Genomic DNA, 21,262 nt, shown 5'->3' with positions numbered 1-21,262 from the left:
AGATTGTTTCTTTGCAGATGTACAAATACTTCACTGACATGTCTAGTGTGTTCTCTCTGATCCTTAGAAAACACCAGTATATCGTCCAGATATACTATGAGAGTGTGAAAGAGGAGATTCACAAATATATGATCCATGAAACTTTGGAATACGGATGGAGTGTTTGCTAATCTGAAAGGCATAACTGTGTATTCATAGTACCCAAAGGGTGTTCTGAATGCTGTTTTTCATTTGTCTCCTTAGTGTATCCTTATCAAGTGGTAGGCTCCCCCGAGGTCCTTTTTTGTGAATATGACAGCATGTTGTAACATGTCCAATATATCGGGAATAAGCAGCAAGGGGTACTCGTCTTTGGTTGTAACTGCATTCAATCCTCTATAATCCAAACATGGTCCGAGTTTGGTGGTATCTTTCTTTGGAATAAAAAGAGTGAGTCTCTGGCAGAAGAGACAGATTTTCTGATGAGACCGTTTGCCAGATTTTCTTGTAAATAGACCTTGACTACTGCCTTTTCAGCTGGGGAAAGATAAAGCATGCAATTGAATGGAACTGTAGTATTAGGAAGAAGTTAGATGACAATCTTCAGGTCTATGTGGAAGCAAAGAGGCTCTTTCTTGAACACTTCCAGATAGTGTGGATATTTTTGTGGTACAGTCGTAGTGATTGTAGAGTTTCTCAAGTCATTTGATGCTGGTGGTGAGGCAATGAGGGGAAATAGACAAGGAATTGTCAATGCAAGATGGACCACAGTACTCAGAGCCCAAGAACAGAGTGTGCACCTTCCAATTTACATAAGGATTATGGCTGGTAAACCACGAAATATACATGCAGCGCATTATCCTATCATCTTGGTTGAGATCCAATTGGATTCTTTCTTGATGATGATGATCACTAAGCATCTGCAAAGGAACTCTATTTTTGGTTATTGGTCCACTCATCAAAAGACCTCTATCAACTCCTTCCACTGGTACCAACTCTTTTTTCTGTACTGGAATGGCCATCTGTTTGACCCACGAGACGTCCATAAAGAGACCTCCGGCCACTGACACCACCAATGCAGACGCCTTGATCAGTAGTGCATCTGTGAGCTGTAAGGTGATGTTCAATACCATCAAGGGGTAAGACTCTTTCACAGCTGCTAATATGATACCGTTGTCCTGCGGTGTGGGATCCTGCAATTGCTCACGATCCTCTGTCCCCTTTAGAACCAGGAGTTGTAGTTTTCCTTACATCCTGGCGCTAACGGACAAGCCCTTAACAGATGGGCATCGGATGCACAGTACATGCAGAGTCCCTTATCTCTGCGTCTACATCTTTCCTCTGAGTGAAGGACCTATAGCCGTTCCCAGCTGCATTGGCTCCGTAGTATCTCTAAGCAGCTCTTGGTGGTCAGCAGTGGGTGGATATGCCCTGGTCATAAAGGTGTGGTGTTCTCTTTTATTGTCTTCTTTCTTGTACGTGGTAATCAATCTGAATTGCCGGTATTACCCAAATTGTTCGTTTATAATTGTTCGAATGAACAATTGACCGAATTTAAAAGGTCACAATTGACCTTTTCAAAATTGACTGAATATATATATATATATATATATATATATATATAAAATATATATATATATATATATATATATGGGCTTTGGCGTTGGGTGGGGGGTTTCCCCTCCACATATATGGTACAATTGACCTTCACAATTCGGTCAATTGTAAAAAGGTCAATTGTCATTCGAACAGTTGTAAAACGAACAATTCGTATACAACCGAATTGCCAGTTCTACTAACTGATCCAAAGTGGCTGGCCTGTGAACCCGGGACAGTTCACCCTTGCATTCTTTGGACAGCCCCCGTCAGTATAGCATAAAACAAGCCTGATCTGTAATGCAAGCTGTTTGAATTTAGCAGTGTAAAACAAGATATCAAGTTGTCCTTGATGGAGTTCTAGCAGTTCTTCCTGCGCCATATAGGTTAAATCCGGCTGGTCGAACAGCCTTTTCAAGGCTGTAACAAACCCTGCATACAAGTTGATTATCGGGTAATCTGTTGATACCAGTATTATGGCCCAAGCCAAGGCGCTGCCGAACATATGGGTTATCATAAAGCCGACCTTTGACCTATATGTCTGGAACAACGCTTCTCTGAAATAGAACTGGACCGGGCATGCATCTAGAAACTCCTTTAGACGTTTAGGGTTTGCTGAGAATTTTTCAAGTGACGAAAAGGCACAGGAGGTGCCTACTGGCAAGGCATCCCGTGCGTGCAAGGCTTGACACAGATATGCGTATTCCACTTTACATTTTAGACCTCCTACATGAGATTCTGGACTGCCGTCAACAATTCCTGTAATTGCACCATTTCCATTGTAATTTTTACAGGTTGTTGCAATCTTTCAGGTTTAGACCTCACCTGTGCTCTGGAGGTATTGGTATCGTGGAGATACGGCCTGTCCTTCCTAGCAGCCAGGGCTCCCAAAGTTGGAACAGGGTGGACTGGCTGCAAGAAGGGCCAGACCTAAAGGACAAATCCGTCCCACAAGGGGGTCGAAAACCTTGTGGCAGGAGGTTGTAGACTGCAGAACAATGAATCCGCAGAAGAGCAGGTGATAGGATCTGAATCCAAATAGGAGCGAATGGTGAAGGAGGCAATCACGTAATGAGGCGCAGAAGGCTGGACGGATCAACGACGAGCAAGGCCAGGAGAATAACGAGAATGGAAAAAACGGGAGACACAGAAATAAATCACAAGGGAATGACAAGGTAGCACTAGTGAGATCCAAAGGAAGGGAAAACTAGCATTGAAGGTAACAAAGTTGCAACGCAGCGAGCCACTCTGTACTTTCCGTTTTGTTTGTTTGAGATCAGCTCCTCCCCTGAGTGTGTGTGTGTGTGTGACGTTGGAGAGCGTGAAGGGACTCTTTTGTGTTTGGCAACAAGGCTGCGTAGTAGAATGCGTGGCAAATCCAGAGGGGGCAGGGGGGCATTTTACGATTGTCAAACAGTGCACAGCGTCTGGTTGGCATTCTGCCTGCTTGTTTCCAGCTATGTCAGATCGAACAGTATCAGGTTGGATCGCAACAAATAAGTTGCTATGACGTTCACTTCCGATCATCGAAGGCCCTTGCGAAAACGCCTGGTGTGAAACAACTGATGCCAATTTTTTCAGTTGATAAATATGCAAGGTTTTGATGAGGATGTCAACTAAAGCGCTATATATGGTGTATTTTGAATGAAAATGGATTCTAAACACCGCACATGAACAAATTGCCTTCAAGTGAGTTGACAAAAAGACACATGATTCATTTAACCAAAAGAGATGACTCACTTAACGGGATCAACCTTTTGAAGCATGAACCATCAAAAACATAAACAGGTGACACTGTCGATCTACTTTCTTATGCTGGCTTCCCTTTTTCCCCTGCAAAGTATTTGTGATGACCTAGTGCAAGGTAGATTCTCCCAGCTTTTTTAGGACAGAGAAGGCCAGTTTGGTGAATTACCACACCGTGTAGGTGATAGCTATAACCAATGTTTCTGACCAAATTACCGTAAACATCCTACACTTGCAAAGTTTATTTACTTAAAAAATGCCATTTTAGGTAGCACTCAGCAATTAATTAGTTTTCATGAGAAACTATTTGTGACTGCGGGACACTTCTTATCTGTGCCCAGGTCTGACCCTTACCCCGCACCCAGGCTGTCTCCTGCAGCAATGAAGGCACTGAATGGCCAGTGCTGAGGCCTACGTGCCCTGCCCGAGTGTTTCACCTGACATGACCCTTATTCTCCAGCTTGGTTTCCTCTTTGCCCCCAGCCTCTGGACCCTCGTGTTGATCCTGGGCCTCGCCCTTCCATCAGCCAGGCTGCCACATGCATTCCACTGCCACCTATGACCCACGGGTGTAAGGAGCATCCACCTACCCAGAAAACGAGAAAGGCCCTGAATGACTTGCCTGAGTGCTTCCCCCGCCATGATCCTTTGTCTGGAGCCCTGTTTCCCCTTTGTCCCCTGCATCTGGGCCCTCATGTTGATCCTGGGCGTATCCTTTGCAGAAGCCTGAGACTTGCAGCTCTCTATGATGCACCACCTATGCACTTGAAAGATTAGCAGGCCCCGCGTCTGCCCCACAGCCCACATGACGGACTCGAGTGGTTCACACAATATGATCCATTGTCTCTAACCTCTCTTCCCCTTTACCGCCTGCAACTAAGCCCTCATGATGACCAGTGCCTGGCCCGACCATGAGCCAAGCTCCCACATGTAGTCCCCTGCCACCTGTGGCTGACGGCTACCAACGAGGATCCACCGACACACCCACTTGGCAGATGAGGAAGACCCAGTGCTTTGTGCCACATGACTGACCGTCAAGATACACCATCACAGTGGGCAGGGCATCCATCGCCAAGGCACCCCAAAGACAAGGGTGGTTTATGCTTGCTGGTTAACCTGGCTCACCCTTACCCAGAACCACTGACAAGACAGTGCCATGCTGCTCCCTCATTAAACATGTTGATGGGCAGCTTCTCCTGCTGCCTTGGTCTTCTCAGGTCCACCTCTGCCCTTCCCCCTGCCTGGTTCTGATTGGACCTTGCTTATCTTCCTTATCTGTCTGGTTCTATGTACCCCTTGTGTTCCTCCCCTGGCTGCTCCTGTGTGCCATCAACTCCCCCCTGCGCCCTTTCTCCTAAACCTCACTGGTGTTGAATGACGATCCCACCACCCTCCACCCCCAGCCGTTTCTGAGTGTCCTTCAAACATCAACAACCCAGTGCCCTTTTAGTTCTGTATTGTTACAGCATGCTTTCAACTACTCCCCATTGTTTTAGTTCCACTTGCCCCGTCATCACTTCCAAGTGTAAGGCTCCTAGCAATGTGGTTATCACTGTCATTCATTGCCCTATGGAAAGAGATCTTGCTCAAAACACATTTTTGCTTCTGCCACTAAAAATGCAATAAACGCAAAATTAATTCCAGCTCACGTATGTAGAATTCTTTTTCTACACAATGTTGTTGTAAGCACATTCTCATTTAAAAGACTGAGGCGATACACTACGTGAACACGTTATGCGGCAACTCAAATAACATCTGCTTTTGAAACCCGTCTAATGAATACACTTGACCCCTTAAATATGGAAGGGATTTTCCAAAAGGTTGTGTCAACCACTTAACCGTGCAGGCTGCCAGGAGAAGCCTATGAAACCGAGCCTCCTGGAAGTGGTCGGGTTTGCGACCTACTTGCTGCAGATTACGTCACTGTCCTCAGTCTCGCTCTGCGATTAAGATTCTGTTTTCTTTAGTAAGCCCAGTCAATGGATAATTTATAGTCGTCAAGTAACCTTCGTTACGTGGTTGGCCAGAGGAAAAATATAGATTGTTTCTGTTTGAAAAAAAAGATGCACGCAAATATACTGTCTATAGAGACACTAAAATCAAGATTAGTTGGAGGAGTGCATCCCGTCAGCATCGACACACCCTACCAACCGTGACCCCACCCCAAAAAGTATATTTTAGCATTTAATATTTTGACATTTTTGTGGTGTTTTTAGTGCTACCAATCCTCTGCTATTAAGTTGGCTGCTTGCGCACCATTACCATTTGTATGGTCTCCAGGCACTGACTTGGCTCTGTAAGAAAGCTTAGCGAGGGAAGAGGGAATTAGATAGAGGTTGTGCGCTTCTGTTGGTGCTTGTAGAACCAGGAGAAACTGGCGCCTGTTTTGGGTCGGCTTTCTAGGTGTGTTTGGATTGTGCACACTCGGGTTATTGTGTCCAGAAGGGCAACGTCCAGTGATTGGGTTGTTTGCGGCAGTTGGCTCTTATGGCGGATGTGTGGGTTGGGTGTTTGTGTGAGGTAGGATTTGCGCATTACTTTGTGTGGGGTATGTTGGAGAGCAGTGAGAAGCAGGGATGGTTAGTACAGGGTGTTTGATTTATTGGTGGTTCCAGAATCCGTACTGTCATTTGATTGTCTCAGGCCCCCAGTGATTTTGCCAGCAGTGCCCAATTAATGCTAATTATAATGAGTTGAGTAGTCAGGTTTTCAGTCGTTTTCTGAAGGTGACGTGGTCTTCTGTCATTCTTATCTCCTTCAGGATTGAGTTCCACAGATTGGCATTTAGACGTGAGAATGTGGACCCTCCATTTCCTTTTTTCGTAATGTTTCATTTCGATTTGGAGGTCATCATTGATCTTAGGTTTCTTCTTGTTTGGTAGCCGTAGATCTTGGCTTGGAGGAATTTGACTCCTTGCCCGTGTAGTGATTTGTGGGCGATGGAGGGCTTTGAAGTTGATGCGTTTTTTTTACTGGTAGCCAGAGTAGGCTTCTCAGGGCCAATCCCTTCCTGTCTTTGACGCTAATCAGGGTTGGTCCCGTGTACTGCACGGATGGGAGTCCTGCATGCCTATTTTGTTCTATAATAGTGGGTTTTCCCATCTCCCGGCCAAGAGCTGGAAAACCGTGTTTTCTTTTTACAAAATAAGAGTGTTGCTCCTAACCAATTATGCTATAAAGTCGCTGCCCTTTAGTCAAGGTGAGTCGGACTCCGATAGGAAACCCAAAAAAATCAATTGCTAATAACTTTTGACTTTTGCGACCAATGTGGTCGAAATTGTGAAGACAACCATGTACACTTGGGCCCCCTCAGAATGCAAATATTGGGAAAGATTTGGTAAAAAATACAAATGTTTTTAAGAAAACAGCAAAAAATTAATAACAGTTTTGGCCTACTCCCCAATCATTTTCCAATAGACAAAAAAAGGTCAATTTTTGCCAGAAAGCACAGCCAAACCTCTGGATGGATTTGTACCAGGTGCGAAAGGTATCGGGTAATATCCCTATATATATGGTCACCGTATATAATGTTGCCGGGAAAAAGTGGCAGCGGCATTATATAGGTGACCATATATATAGGGACAGGGGCAGCGGAGGTTGCGGGGGTGTCCCCTGCTCCCCATGAAAAATAAAAAAGGGTTTGGGGGTTGCAGGGGTCTCCCCTGCATGTTCCACGTAATAATGTCCCCACAGAAAACGGCCATTTTTCAGCCATTTTTTGCATGGCGATATTTTTGAGCGGACATTATTACATGGAACCGTGCAAAACAACTTGTGCACAAGTTTGGGGTCATTCCATCCTGTAGTTTTTGTAATATTTGTTGGGAAAGCTAAGCAGGGTCGGCCCGAATTACTGCAAGGATGGGAGTCCAGACTATTGTGTCACTGGCCATTGCCAATGATTTTTCACCACAACACCATTGTAGCGGCGCTGGGAATATTTCATTACAGATTGCTGGGTTTAAAAGGTGAACACCTTTTATACTTTTCGAGCATATTTATTGGAACATTTCCTTGCTCAAGTCATTTTTCTGGTGTTCATAACTTATTTTTTAAAAGCCCAATGCCATTTTGTCTTGCCCCCTTTCTTCTAAGGGGGAAGGTCAATTGAACTACATTTGTATTTTTCATATATATATTCACTTGCTGTGTGTATATTCATGGGTGCCAGCTTTTGATGTTCACTTTGAAGGCAAAGTACCTGTGCATTTGTTGTTCTTGCAGCCGGTCATTTTAGTCCCTTTTCGGTGCTGCTTGAATGCAGTTAGTTGGGGTTGTGCGATGCATCACAACAGTCACCAGAGACCAACCATAAAACAAGGGGCTTGTAGCACGCTGCTTAACCAAAGTGTATGATGCATGGCAAATAATGTAATCTCACTGCGCATTGGCTAAATACATTGTGAATTCTCAAAGCCTGCCATCTTTTCACAGTGGTATTGTAAGTCTGTGGTTGATGAACGTCTGTGAGCAACAGTATGCAAGTGCTTTGAAAAAATAAAGTGGGAACAGCCCACTGGAATTGTGAAATCGGATTGAAAAAAAGGTCCCACTGTACAAAAAGACCAAAAAATGCTACCACCAAAGGTTCAAACACCAAAAGTTCGAACCTTTGGTGGTAGCATTGTAGGCAAGTATTAAAAATAAAAAGAAAAGACTGCAGGGGTGTCCCCCATAACACCCCGCTCACTATACTGTGTGGTATAATGAGCAGAGGTTGCAGGGTAAACCCCTGCAGCTCCTGAAAGAAGAAAAAAAAAAAAGAAAAGGACCCTGCAGCGCCGGTTCCCGATCACAGAAGTGAAAGGGAACTGGTGCCGCAGGGACTCAGCATGTAAAAAAGGTAAGTAGGGGTTGTTTATGTTGGGGGTGTGGGTATGTATGGGTTTTGAATGCGTGTTTGCATGGGAAATGTGCAAACCTTTGGTGGTTCGCACATTTCTCATGCAAACACTTCCATCACGGACATCTCCGCGATGGAAAAATCATGCAGATCTGTGCCCACTGGCCATGATTAGTGGTCTGGTAATGTTTTCTTCACATAGGTTTTTATTGGCATTTTCAGTTGACATTTTACAGCTCCCCCCACCTGGATCCCCCCTTCCCCCCGACCCCCCCTTTGTCCCAACCAGTGACCAATGTGTATCTCTTTTCTCGCCGTCTGGTATATAGTCCAACTTCCCATAGAAGTTATAGTCCATTCCTGCTTTGAATTTTCCCTTCCCCCCTTGTAAAACCCCTGACTCCAAAGCTGGTGTCCACCATTTATACCAAGCCCAAGAGTTTCATCGTCCTCAGGCACCATACTCCTCTGGAGTCCTTCTGTAAGAATTTCATTACTAAGTCCCAGTCCGCTACAATGCCCCAGTGGTTGCCCTTTAAAGAGTCGGATACCCATTCTAGAGCCGCAAAGTGCCATACCTTACCCATTAAGTAAAGCTCCATAGGTTGTTACTTTGCGTTCCACTTCTGCGCTATCACCGATGCCCCTGCCATCATTGGGATCACGTATACCTTCCTTTGTGCTTTCGAGGGTAGCTCTTCCAATACTCCTCCTAGACCCAAGATTGCAAAACCTAAATTTCCCTTCACCTGACCCCACAATTTCTTCAATTGCCTCTATGATCTTTCCCCAAAACCGTTGGATCCGAGAGCACTCCACGACCCTTCCTCACCACACTCCCTCCAACATTCCTTGGAGACATTTGGGAAGCTTATGTAGCGCCACCGGGATAAGGTGCCACTGAAACATCAGCTTTACCCATATCTCCTGTATTTGAATTGACCGTATGCTTGGGGATAGCATCCCACAGTTGTAACCGCGCAGCCTCTTCAATTCAATCGGCCGTCTCACTGAATCGCATTGCCCCATGTAGCGTCTATATCCTACCTCCTCATGTTGTTTGATATACTTGTAAATTGTTCCCACAATGTGTTTGTCCCCAGAGTCTGATAGTAATAGCTTTTCAAAGGGTGTTAGAGGCCTTGTTGCGGCATCCCTAATAGTTGGATTCAGCAACCAATGTTTCAGTTGTGTGTATCAGAATCTCCCCCCCTCCTTCAGCAGAAAATCTACTTTACACTGATTAAAGGATTTCACCTCTCCCCCTTCAAACATATTGCCTAGCTTGAGACATCCACCCTTCTCCCAATTACCAAATCTAGTCTCCCCACCCCTCTTATTTCCAGAGTGAATTGAGGATTATCGAGTACAGGGGTAAACGGAGACGGGAAGGTGATGAATCCCGCTCTAGTGACCAATTAGTCCCATGATTCCCCCCACAAGAGATCCAATCGTATGGCAGTAAAGATTGTGTGGTCTGTCCCCCTTAAGTTTCCAAACCACTGCCTCCAGGTGGCCTGCCACAACCGCCTTGTCTATTTGTCTCCAAACCTGTCATCTTTCAACCAGTCCCTAATACCCTGATCTGTGTCGCTAAGTAATATGCCTGCATATCTGGTTCTCCCATCCCACCCCTATTCCTTGGCGTGGTCATTACATGTCTGGCAACTCTACATTTTGTATTATTCCATATGAATTTCTCCATGTAACTTTGGACAGCTCGAAAGGACTTAGGCCCTTTCTTCGGAAGTGTCACAAAATAATATAGGCGTTTCGGGAGTACAACCATCTCCAGCACATTGATCCTTCCTATCCATGAGATCATCAATGGGCCCCATTCTTCTAGCAGTCGCCTAATGTTCCCCAGTAAGGAGGAGTGGTTTGCTTTGCATAATGATTCCATATCTTTAGTGATGTTGACCCCCAAGTATTTTATAGCCTTGACTGTCCAACTATATTGAAAGAATATTTTAATCTCCTGTTCCTGCTCAACTGATAATATCAAGTTCAGGGCCTCAGATTTGTGAGTGTTTATTTTTAACCCTGCTACTACCCTGAATTTAGACACTCGATATTCTAGGCCCTAATGGACCTTTCCAGTTCAGCGAGTGTTAAAAGCATACCATCCACAAATGCAGCTATTTTATTGTTCTGTCCTGCAAATGGTATTCCTACCATTTCTGGCATTTCCCTTATTGTGGTCAAAAGCGGTTCCAAATGAATCGCACATAGTAATGGGGATAGAAGGGCACGCCCGTTTTGTTCCTCTAGAAACCTTAACTGGTCCCGATAGGTGCCTGTTAATCATGAATCACAGCAGCGTATTAGAATAGTTTTCCTTTATCATTGAGATTATCTTAGTCCCAAACCCCATTTTCTCCATATTGGAAAACAAGAATTGCCACTCCACTCTATCAAAAGCCTTTTCAGCATCCAAAGCGATGAAGAGAGCCTTAGTGAACTTTCCATTAGCCATTTCTATCAGGTCTGCTATTCTTCTAGTGTAGTATTATCTCCCGTTTCCCTACCCCGCATAAAGCCAGATTGGTCAGTACCAATGAGTTTCGAGAGGAGATGGTCTATCCTGGACACCAGTATTTTGTATAGATCTTTGCATCTATATTAATTAGGGCAATAGGCCAATATGATTTGCAGCTTGCCGGATCTTTTCCTTGCTTCGGGAACAATACCACCTTTGTCTCTTCCATTGTTGGCATTATTTTCCCCACTTCCCAAAATTGTTGAACATCTAAACCTGATGTGGAATTAACTGTTACCTGTACATTCTGTAAAAATTGGATCTGCGTGAAATTACGGAGTTGAAAAGTCTGACCACCAAAAGTCTAATTTTTTCTTTCATTTTTTTGCAATAATTTCATCCTAACCCTAAAAATCTGCCGTAAATCCATCTCACCCAGGGGATGTGTTGGTCGGCAGTGACGCTTTGGCCCTACGGACCCTGTCCACAGTAATATCTTGGTCTAGATCCAACTTGTCTTGCTCTGACAGTACTGGGAGGCCGCATCCCTCCAAATATTCTTTCTGGGTCTGATCTAGGATTACAATCGGATTTATATAAATCCGAGTAATACTCAATGAGTTCCCAGGTTATGTCGGCTAACTCTGTTCTCTCCCCCTCTGTTTTTTTAATTTAATTCTTATTATGGTTCTACCCTCCTTAATAACCTGGCCAACAAGCTGTCCACCTTGTTAGCCTTTACATAGTATTTCTGTTTAAGATACAGGAGTACATATTCTGCCACCCTTGTTTGCAGAATTTCCAACTGTCCCTTTATTGCCCTGAATTCTCTCTGGGTTTCTCTGCTATTTGCAAACCCCATTTTGGACATGATCCAATTACATTTTACCTCCAAGTCTCTTTCCAAGAGCCTCCTCTCTATCTCTTCGGGCTTTCACGCAATAATCTTCCCTCTAATCGTGACCTTAAATACATCCCACTTCGTGTTTTGCTCCATGTCTCCCAGCTTGTATCTTGGAAGAATTCCTCTATGCCCATTCTTATTTCCTCCCTCAGTGTTTTGTCTTTAAAGCTATAGGTAGAATCTCTCCATTGCCACAGCCCGGGGAGTAGGTCTTTCTCTTCACTTTCATTGTAGTGGGAGTGTGGTTGATAGCACTATTGCACCCACTTTAATCTCTGCTACCATACCCAGCATGCTCTGGGATACCCACATATAATCTATTCTCTAGGAGGTCCTATGGACATGAGAGAAGAATGTGTAACCTTTAGTGTCTCCCCTCTTTTCTCTCCAGGCTTCTACTAGTGAAAGCCGATCAATTTTCTCACACAATTCTCTTGTGGGTTTGCCCTGGGTGTCCGCCCTGCCCCCATTTTTGTCCGCCACTGGGTCCCAAGCCAAATTAAAGTCACCAGAGAGTATGATTTGTCCCGTAGCAAATCTTTCCAGTTTAGCCAGCGTGTGCTTAATGAGCCAGTCTTGTCCTGAGTTAGCCGCATAAACCATAGCTATCGTGTAAAGTTACCCCTTCCTCCGTAGGACCACTGCCATGTATCCCCCACTGTCATCTTTCACCCACTTCATAGCTGTAATGTTAAGGTTGTTTTGTAAGGCTATCAGGTCTGGTAGTGTTATAAAATATACCGCCGTCCCCACTGGCCATGGCTATTGGTCTGGTAGTGTTCTAAAATAGACAATGGCTACGGCCAGTGATGCGGAAAAAATCTATGGAATAACAAAACTCTTGAAATTCAAGGAAAAAACTTGCAGGAACGTTAAAATGGGGATTTAATGCATCAAAAACCCTGAAATTCAGCTAAAAACAAATTAATATCATGCCCCTGTTGAGCGGCCAGTAACCACAATGATTACATCACTAATTACATCATATATTACATCACTGATGACATCACTGTTTACATGATATATAACCCCACAGATTACTTCTCTACTTTTGCTGAGTTGCAAGAGAATGCATATCTCTACTCACAATACATATAAGTCCACACAGTTAATATATTTGTCAAGTTGAGTGCTTTATATAGTGCTCGCATGTCACGAAAAAAGTGGCTTGTGGACAGTGGTGTGATTTCTGTCGATGGTATAGGTCTGTACAACGGAAGTGGGAACACCTCAGTGCATTCATTTGGTTTTGGTGAATTTTTGTGGCATTGGGCCACTAAATTTCCTAAACCGTAGTTGCAGGAGAGAGGGAATGGGGGATCTGAACAGAGAATATCTGGTTGGCATAACAAGCAATCCCACAGCATGAAACCACAAAATCACTAAAATCTATTCTTTCAAACTCCTCCTCCACAGTACCCAATGTGAAGTTCCCTGACAATATTTGACCCCACCAGCAGCTTTGTATGAAGAAAGAGTGCCTGGCTTTCCATTTCCCAGCTGTGCAATGATTTCATTTCTGTGTTTTTTCCCCAGCCAATTGGGCTATTTTTGGGCGACCTTTGATGGCAGATTTCTTTTTTTTTCCTCCTCAGGCTGCCTTTTTACAACACACCTCTTCACGCCCACTCTCAGTCTCTCTACCGCCACCCACCGCCCCATATCCATTACATATGGTGGTTGGGTTTGGTTTGGGTTATGTTGGGCTACTTTTGACAAGTCCTCCCAAGGCTGCTTTTCTTCCTGCTTTGTGCCCCAACCAACTACCATCACCCACCCACCGCACACTCACTCTCTCTAACTGCATCCTTTCACTCCTTCCCCTCCCTGACTACCCTCAATCACCACCCTCTCTACCATCATCCACCCAATCCTCACTCTCTCTACCCCCATCCAACCTATCTTAACCCGGTCTACCACTACCCTAAATCTCTCTACCGCCACCCAACCAGTCTACCACCTCCCATCCACCCAACCCCACCCCCTCTATCTCAACCATGCTAACCCCACCCTCTACCCCCAAACCCACCTTCTCCTCACCCTCTCTTCCCCATCCATCCTACCCCCACACTCTACATCCACCAACCAACCCTACACAAACTATGTCTGCCCCCACCCTACCTCCACCCAAACTCCCCCACTCTCTGCCCCAACCCACCCGATCCCCACTCGCTCTACCCCCACTCACCCTAACCCCACTCGCTCTACCTGTACCCTATCCTACCCTAGCTCCACTCTCTCTACCCCCACCCTCCGTTTGCCACTCTCTATCCCATACAGCCTCCCCACTTTTGCTACCCCCACCCACCCAACACCATCTACCACCCAACCACCCACCCCCCCCCCCCTCATCCATCCTCTCACTCACAGTTTCTTGCTCTTCTCCAGCATGGGGTCTGGCATGGATTCACATGCTCATGAATATTCCCTCGGTATAGAAAAAAAAACAGTATCAGTTTCGTTTCTGATCTGTCTTTCTCAGTAGTAACCAATCACTGGTCTCTGGGTCATACTGCCCCCAGCCAATGACTGCCCTCTCCCTAAGCCCCCACCCCCGGCAGCCATCCTCAGATTTTTACCGCACGTTCAAGTGTTGGGAGTCCTCGTGCTTAGCTCTCGAGCTTTTGCTGCGTTTTCAGGAGATTTTCTCATTTTTTCAGTTAAAACAGCCTCAAGCTCCACCGTTTCTACTTCAGATCAACGGGGATCCGTTTCGGAGTTTTCTAGGCCCCTCAAGGGTGAAGATTTCGTCGAGTTACGCTTTTGGAGGATTCCAGAAGTTCTGAGGCCTACCCCGGACATGGCCCAGGAGAAAGGGAACTCGACGCCCGGGAAGCGATTCAGGACCTGCCCTGGATGCCAGCTTCAGAACGTTTTCAAGGAGGACGAACATTCGTTATGCCTCTACTGTCTCCATGAGGACAAGACGCACAAGGAAAAGGACTGCGCGTTTTGTGGAAACATGTCGGAGCGGACCATGAAGGATCGCCAACTCCGTCTCGCCAACTGGCTGGAAGGTAAGAGCCTGCCAGGCGAGAAGAAGAAGAAGTCCGAGCGGTCTTCTAAGTCCTGTGAGGGTACTCTGGCGACGGGGGCCCAACAAAAGGCTAAGCACTGCGAGTCCGCGGGCACCGGGAGCACCGAACGGTCGGGCTCCTTGGCTGCCAGGCAGGGCGCACCCTCCCCGGCGCCATCGACCACGAGCCAACGCTCTGGCTCGGGTAAGAGGAAGTCCGAGAACCCGGCGAAGCTTCTGGAGTGGCCCCGGTCGATCTCGAAGACTCCGGCAGAGGGGGAGCGAGGCTCGGACCCTCCCCCGAAGGTGAAGGCCCCAGGCGTACAGAAGGTGACGTTGGCCGTGATTCACCCTGCTAGGACCTTGATTGAGGATGTCGCCGCGGCCCTGGCTCAGCCTGTGGAGGTGCCCTCAGGTACCAGAGTCTCCCTGCCACCGCGGAGGGAGTCGTTTTTCAGGCCCATCGAGAAGACCCCCACGAAGTCCTCGTTGGAAAGGGGGGGAGGGGTGGTGGCCGTCGTGGATACGGACACGACCTCTGAAGAGGAGCTCATCCAAGTCATGGAGGAGACCCAGCCCATCAGGAGGGATCCCGACGAGGGAGACGACGAGGGCAACGGTGACGCAAACGAGGCTTCTCAAGAGCCCTCACGCCCGTCGTTTCCGGCGCCGCAGGACACCTCGGCGGCCATTTTGTCAGCCATCCAGTCCTTATGCTCGGAGATAAGGACTAGGTTGCCCCTTCCCCCGACGGAGGAGCCTGAGCCAGACCCGACGGAGGATCCGGAGCCAGGACCTTCTGGGGAGCCCACCGCCTAAGAGGAGGAGGAGGACGCATCCTAGGCCTCCTCTCCCGCCTCTGCGGCCTTCTCTGCCTTCCCCCCGGTCCACTAACCACAGGGATGATACAGGCATGGACATGACTGCGACGACGGGACGTGCTCCCCGTCGCCCCTTGCCCGATCGTCCCCGCCCGACGAGATTGGATCCTTCCATGCAATGATCTCCAGGGCATCCGAGCTCTTCCAGCTGTGCCCCGAGGAAAAGAAGGAGGGGGTTCCTTTACCAGCGGCGCGAGACTAAAAGGAAGACGGTCCTCGCCGTACCGCTTCTTGATGACATCTGGGATGAGGGGCTCGCCCTCCTCAAGAACCCTGCCACGGCTCCTGCGACGAGGGACCGGTACGAGAAGAAGTACCGGGTCCCCGACGCTGCCCCCTTGTGCCTTAGGGCGCAACCTACCCCGGACTCGGTCGTTTCGGCGGCGGCCAAGAAGAAAGCGGGGGGGCATCGGCCACGACTTCAACCTCCCCTCCGGACGGTGAGGGTAGGAAACTGGATGCGATGGGACGACGGGTCATCTCATCTGCAGCGACGACCATCAAGGCGGCCACAGACCACGCCATTACGGTGGCTACGGACATCGCCGACACCGGTTTCCGTCAGTTGGGCAACGGCGTTTGCCTGAGACGACGAGGATGGCTCAGGGCGACGGATTTCCGCCAGGATGTTCAGACCAAGGTTTTGGACATGCCCTTCAATGAGAACAACCTTTTTGGCAAGGCAGTTGATGAATCCCTTCAGGCGATCAAGATGGACACGGAGAAGGCCCGTGCACTGGGTGTGTTCCAACAACGACGGCCGTCCTTTCGGAGCTCCGGAGGCAGACAGGGTGCCTCCAAGGGAGCCGGCAGCAGCTCCTCTACTTACCGTCAAGCGGCAAGGTCTTCATCGCAGGAGGCCTACAGGGGATGCGGCAAGTCAGGTGGATCCCGCCTTCGTCGCCAAGGTGGTCAAGGAGGCAAAGCAGCCTCCAAGCAAGATTGAACCGTCCGTCAGGTCGGGCCCCCGCTGAAGCACCCCAGTGGGAGGCCGGCTGACGAAGTTCGTCGGCGTGTGGGAGTCCATCTCCACCGACCGTTGGGTGCTGGACGCCCTGGCCCTTGGGCACGCCCTTGAGTTCCAGAAGAGGTGCCCCCGCATTCCTCCCGAGGCCAGGAAGGAAAATCACGTCCCTCAACTGCTGTTGGAAGTACGGGCGATGCTCAGGAAAGGTGCCATCGAGCTCGTCCCGAAGAGGCTTCGGGGCTCTGGAGTTTACTCAAGATACTTCCTCGTGAGGAAGAAGACAGGAGGATGGCGTCCCATCCTGGACCTGCGTCGACTAAACAAATACATCAAGGCACAGAAGTTCCGGATGATCACCCTCCAGCACGTGCTGGGACAGCTGGAGGAGGGCGATTTCCTGTCGTCGTTGGACTTGGAGGATGCTTACTTCCACATCCCTATTCTAAAGAGGCACCGAAAGTTCCTCAGGTTCGTGGTCAAAGGGCGGCACTACCAGTTCAAGGCCCTCCCGTTCGGATTAAAATCAGCACCCAGGGTGTTCACCAAGTGCCTAGCACCAGTGGCGGCGCGGCTGCGCCTGCAGGGGATCCACGTCTACCCCTACCTGGACGACTGGCTCATACGGGCAAGGACAAGGGAGCTCGCCGTGGAAGACACTGCGAAGTCGTCCAGCTGCTCACGGACCTGGGGTTCTCCATCAACTTTCCAAAATCCCACCTGGTCCTGTCGCAAGTCGCCCTGTTTCTGGGCGCACAGCTCGACACAGTGGCGCGGCGGGCCTCACTGTCGGAGGAAAGGATAAGGACCATCCTAGGAAAGGTGCAACGTCTACTGGCCACGGACGTGGCCAGAGTGAGGTCTATCAAGTCCCTCCTCGGAATGATGTCCTCCTGCATTTATCTGGTGCCCCATTGCAGACTTCGGATGCGGCCCTTGCAAGAATTCCTCGACGCCCACTGGATCCAGACGACGGGCCGCTTCAAGGACAGGATCTCGCTCGATGAAACGGTCCGTCAGGCGATACGATGGTGGGGTGTCCGCGCTCATCTGACAGCGGGAACAGGCTTCCTAGTGACGGTGACGACGGATGCCTCCCTGGAAGGTTGGGGAGCGCACACCGGGGGCCTCCACACGAGAGGCCTTTGGTGCTCGGAGGAGAAGACTCTCCACATCAACATCTTGGAGCTCCGCGCAGTGTTCTGGGCCCTCAGGTCCTTCCTTCCGTCCCTCAAGGGCAAGGTGGTGAGGATCTTCACCGACAACACCACCATGATGTTTTACATTCGGAAGCAGGGCGGAACCAGATCCCCTGCCCTGTCCAAGGAAGCCCAGGATCTGTGGCATTGGGCCATTGCACAAGGGATGTTTCTGGTACCCTTTCATCTGGCAGGGATAAAAAAACACCATTGCTGACTCACTCAGCAGGGAGCTGCGCTCGTGCCACGAGTGGGAACTTCGCCAGGATCAAGTGGACCGACTGTTCCGACGATGGGGCGAACCCCAGATCGATCTCTTCGCGACGGCAGCGAACTCCAAGTGCCGGAGGTTCGCCAGCAGGTTTCCCCAACCGAGGAGCATGGGCGATGCTTTCTCGTTCCCCTGGGACGGCCTGTTCCTTTATGCATTCCCACCGTTGCCGTTGCTACTCCGGCTCACGCTTCCATCAAGGTACATCTGGCTGCCGTCTCACGTTATACCAGAACGGGCGTCCTTGTGGTCTCATCGTCTGGTGAAGGAATTTATGAAAGGACTGTTCCGATCATTCCCGCTGGTGAAGGCCCCTGCCCCGGCGTGGGAGCTCAACATGGTACTAACTAGGCTCATGGGGGCCCCATTCGAGCCTATGCATTCAGTGCTGTTGAAGTTTCTGTCGTGGAAGACAGCATTCATCGTGGCCATCACCTCTGCACGAGTGGGAGAGATCCAGGCCCTGTCTTGCAAGCCTCCATACTTGACTTTTCACGACACGAGGGCGGTGCTGAGGACGCACCCCTCCTTCATGCCCAAGGTGCCGTCGGACTTCCACCTCAACGAGCCCTTGGTGTTGCCAGTTTTCTTCCCGTCGCCTTCGTCGCCGGCTGAGAGGACTCTGCACTCGCTAGATGTAGCTAGAGCGCTGAAGTTCTACGTGGACCGCAAAAAGAGTTTCCGGAAGACATCACAGCTGTGTCACCGGTTGGCAAACCGACCGCTGCCCGGCCGTCCGAGAGCCCATTCGATCGCTGCTGCTACTACGGCGTTCCTGTCTGGTGTGCCCCTGCTTGACATCTGCAGGGCTGCTACGTGGAGGTCGACGCACACCTCCACGAGATTCTACTGCGTCGACCGGGATTCCAGGGAGGAGTCCAGAGTCAGCCAGGCAGTGCTGCGCAACCTGTTCGCCTAAGGTGAGCCTGGTGAGGAGGTAAGAGTTGCTTAATGTTGAGTTGTTGTATTGCTTGATATTGAGCCTTGTGCCACCTCCCGTGGTTGTGCATGTTTATACTGCTATGTATTCTTATATTCATGAGCATGTGAATCCATGCCAGACCCCATGCTGGAGAAGGAACAAGTTACTTACCTGTAACTGTTGTTCTCCAGCATGGGTCTGGCATGGATTCACATGCGAACCCTCCCGCCTACCCCTCTGCGGCTCTTCACTTGGTCATACTGCCACTTCACGTGCTACCAAATCTGAGGATGGCTGCCGGGGGGGGGCTTAGGGAGAGGGCAGTCATTGGCTGGGGGCAGTATGACCCAGAGACCAGTGATTGGTTACTACTGAGAAAGACAGATCAGAAACGAAACTGATACTGATTTTTTCTATACCGAGGATTCCCGGCCTGACGACGGGGAATATTCATGAGATGTGAATCCATGCCAGACCCATGCTGGAGAACAACAGTTACAGGTAAGTAACTTGCTCCATATTTCCTCTTGCTCATCATTGACGGCACCCTCTCTCAATTGTTTCCTTGCTCAAGTGCCCTTCTCATTCTCTTACCAACCTGCGCCCCATATCACACCCCCCTTGGAAACTTTGCACCCCGATGCCAATGAATGCAAAGAACAGCTGTAAACGCCAAATCTATTGGCTTTGCCAATGCTTGTCCATGATGGATTTTGGTCTTTTGAGACATGGGAACATGGTCCGGGTGCCTCATGCAGACGACCTGGGAAAGGCCCACATATAATAATATGTTGTTTTAAGAGGTTTCTTGAAGAAAAAGGCTAGGCATGATTCCCAAACAGGGATCTATGGAGATTCATAGGTGCTCACTATGGCAGAAAGAAAGACATGTATATTATAAAATATCGAGCTCTGACCTGACACAAAGAAATGTGCTGCCGGCTTGAGACTTAAACCAATATTAATGCTGCTACATTAGCTTAGGCCAGACCATTACAACTCTGCACTGGTCTGGTTAGATGTTACCTTCATCATGAAACTGTGAAACTCTGCATACAAGATGCATTTCTGCTTGGCACTCATGAACAAGAATAATCGTTTTGCATTACCCAGCCACTGTACAGTGAGGTTGCGTTTCTAAACTATGCCCACTTATAATGGTCCTGCCTAATACTGGCTGACGCTGCCTTGTAGTCGAAACTTGATAAGCAATAGTACATCTTTTATAACGAGACCGTAGCTGCAGGCTGATATGTGGAATCCACGTGATCTGACTGAGGTTGAATTTACTGCGGCCTGAATGTTCGCATGAGAAAGGTGCGAACTACCAAAAGTTCACATCTTTCTCATGCGAACATACGTACATACCCACCCCCCCAACACAACACACCCATGACACCCCCCCACCCACACCCTCCACACCCCCAACATAAACCCCACTTACCTTCTCTTCACGCTGGGCCCCTATGGCACCAGTTCCCTTTCACTTCCGTGATCGGGAACTGGCGCTGTAGGGTCCCTTTCTTTTTTTCTCTTTTGCGGGGGCTGCAGGTGTTTCCCCCGCAACCCCTGCTCACTAGTGTTAAGTATAGTGAGCAGGGTGTTGCGGGGGACACCCCCAGAATAAAAAAAAACACCGGGGGCTGCAGCAGTGTCCCCCGCAACACCCCACTCACTATACTTAACACTATAGTGAGCATGGGCTGCGGAGGACACCCCCGCAGCCACCACGTTTTTTTTATTTTTAAAACTTACCTGCAATGCTAGCACCAAAAGTTCAAACTTTTGGTGCCAGCATTTCTAGAACCTTTTGTACATGCGACAGTTTAGAGATGAACAAGTTACTTCTTACCTTGTAACTTTCTTTCGATGGGATGTTCCTCCGACATATTCCTTATCTTAGATATCTCCTTCCAGCTCTGCTGGCCTCGGAAAATTTTTCTCTAGAGGGCGCTGCGCGTCGACGTCCGCCGAGTCAATGTCCATCGACAGCCGCCGTATCGACGTCGATGTCATCCTCCCTATAAAGGCCGCGCGCAGCGTCCGTTGGTCAGTTCCATTTTGTAGCCCACAGTATTTCTGACTGGACTAGACTAATCACCCTGAAGGAGCGTAAGCTGCAACAACAAGGGAAGTAGAACTGCGGGGATGGATGGGAGGGTCGATAAGGAATACATCGGAGGAACATCCCATCGAAAGAACGTTACAAGGTAAGAAGTAACTTGTTCTTCGAAGGCATTGTGTCCTCCGACGTGTTCCTTATCTTAGATAGGCTCCCATAGCAGTATTCTATTAATGGAGGTGGGAGTACTGACTTCACGCTGTCTTCTATTGATGAATAGAGTGCAGTACAGCCCTTCCAAACCTAGTCTCTTGAAATGAGGAGGAATCCAAGTTGTAAAATCATGTAAAGGTATGGACAGACCATGTGGCGGCCGCACAAATGTCTTTAACCGGCACAC

Source organism: Ambystoma mexicanum, chromosome 6q, assembly GCF_040938575.1.
Source record: "Ambystoma mexicanum isolate Mex_15411 chromosome 6q, UKY_AmexF1_1, whole genome shotgun sequence".
In the NCBI taxonomy this organism is placed as follows: Eukaryota; Metazoa; Chordata; class Amphibia; order Caudata; family Ambystomatidae; genus Ambystoma; species Ambystoma mexicanum.
Note: the sequence above shows the minus strand (reverse complement) of the source record.